This window comes from Myotis brandtii, unplaced genomic scaffold, assembly GCF_000412655.1.
Source record: "Myotis brandtii unplaced genomic scaffold, ASM41265v1 scaffold344, whole genome shotgun sequence".
Classification (NCBI taxonomy): domain Eukaryota; kingdom Metazoa; phylum Chordata; class Mammalia; order Chiroptera; family Vespertilionidae; genus Myotis; species Myotis brandtii.
Genome location: NW_005363247.1, coordinates 2772843 through 2774852, shown reverse-complemented (window position 1 = coordinate 2774852; position 2010 = coordinate 2772843). Strand labels below are relative to the sequence as shown.

Genomic DNA, 2010 nt, shown 5'->3' with positions numbered 1-2010 from the left:
CAACCTCCCGATCCGCCCTGCTCTGTGCATGACAGGGGGCGGCGCCCCAACTCCCCAATCAGCCCTGCTCTGAGCCCCACCAGGGGCTGCACCTAGGGATTGGGCCTGCCCTCTGCCACCCGGGAGCAGGCCTAAGCCAGCAGGGCGTTATCTCCCGAGGGGTCCCAGACTGCGAGAGGGCACAGGCCAGGCTGAGGGACCCTCCCTTCCCCCCAAGTGCACAAATTTTTGTGCACCGGGCCTCTAGTAAATTTATAATTCTTTACCACTTTCAGCCTCATGCGTACCTCCTTCAGTGACCCTAACAATTCTCAATTATTTGGATATTAAGTATTATTTAAGAGTACAGAGAAAACATATAGTATACAGACAAATATTGGCATTTCATGAGCCTCTTGTTTGACAGTCTCTACTTTGTAAAAAAAAATCTATTGGACACAGTCATGCCCATTTATTTAAGTCTTGTCTATGGCTGCTTTCAGGTGAAACAGTACAGTTGAGTGTTTGTGATATACTTTGTATGGCTTTTGCAAAATCAACAATATTCTGGCCCTAGAAAAAAAGTTTGCTGACTCCTAATCTAAGATAACAATTTATTTTCCTTTACTGATGGTATCACAGAAAACTAAATCATGAAAATAACCCACCTTTGACTAACACCCCTCTTTTTGAAAGCAAGACTCAAAGAAATACAAAAAGACCAAAAACCCCGCAAACAAAATGCCCCCCAAAAACAAAAAGAAATAAGTCCTTACAAAATTTAAGAAGTACTGATATAAATTAAATTCATAGAATAATGAATGTGTTCATTAAAATATGCTGAAGTTAATGGAAAATTGTATTCTTGTCAGATAGCACATGAGAAAAGAATACTCGGATATGAATCAGAAGACTTCTATGCCTGTCTCAATTTTGCCATTCTCTAACTCAGAAGTTAGTAACCATTTTTGGTGAAGGGTAAGAGAGTAAATACTTCAGGCTTTGGGGGCTTTATTTTATTTCATTCAAAACAAGTGCTGGGTTGGATTGGTCTGCAGCCCTGTAGTTTGACCAACCCTGCTCTAACTCAGTGCTCCTGATGAGCCCCAACCTCCATGGGCTGCATTTTCAGGAGACTGAAGTCAACAACATCTCCTAGTTTTAATATTTTTTCTATCTTGTTATGTAAATCAGAGCCAATGTTTGTTTACATTTGACTGCATTTTAGATGGGTTATTTTCTTACCACATGGAAAGTAGAGTTATAACAATACAGGTGAAGTGGCATGTGAAAAGAAAAAATTTACATTTCCTGGCATACAAATTTCTATTGCTTTGTAATAAATTTATTCCAAACCTGGAAGTGTAACACAACTATTTGATCTCACTTTTAGTTTTTTAAAAATAATTTAATCTTTATTGTTCAAATTATTACAGATGTCCCTTTTTTCCCCCCATAGCTCCCCTCCACCCTGTTATCACCCCACCCCAGGCCCTCACCACCCCACTCTCCGTGTCCATAGGTACTGCATACATGCATGTAAAATCTTTGTCTCATCTCTTCCCGCACCCCCACACCCCATCTCACTTTTAGTTTTTTAAAAATAATTTAATCTTTATTGTTCAAATTATTACAGATGTCCCTTTTTTCCCCCCATAGCTCCCCTCCACCCTGTTATCACCCCACCCCAGGCCCTCACCACCCCACTCTCCGTGTCCATAGGTACTGCATACATGCATGTAAAATCTTTGTCTCATCTCTTCCCGCACCCCCACACCCCATTCCCCCTGAGAGTTGTCAGTCCACTCCATTTCCATGCCCCTGATTCTATTACATTCACCAGTTTATTCTGTTCATCAGATTTTTTATTCATTTGATTTTTAGATTCACTTGTTGATAGATATGTATTTGTTGTCACTTTTTTTCCACTATTTTTTTTACCTTTTTCTTCTTCTTCCTCTTCTTAAAGAATACCCGTCAGCATTTCATATAATACTGGTTTGGTGGTGATGAACTCCTTTAGCTTTTTCT

The 2010-nt window shown here is 40.1% G+C and overlaps 1 long non-coding RNA gene across 3 annotated transcripts in view; it reads left to right on the top strand.

The window, feature by feature from the left end:
* LOC106726990 overlaps positions 1–2010 on the top strand; it is an 11728-nt gene that overhangs the window by 4254 nt on the left and 5464 nt on the right. For all 3 annotated transcript variants that reach the window (XR_001363145.1, XR_001363144.1, XR_001363146.1), the window contains one exon: positions 852–957. This is a non-coding gene — a long non-coding RNA (uncharacterized LOC106726990). The remainder of the gene's footprint in view (positions 1–851; positions 958–2010) is intronic.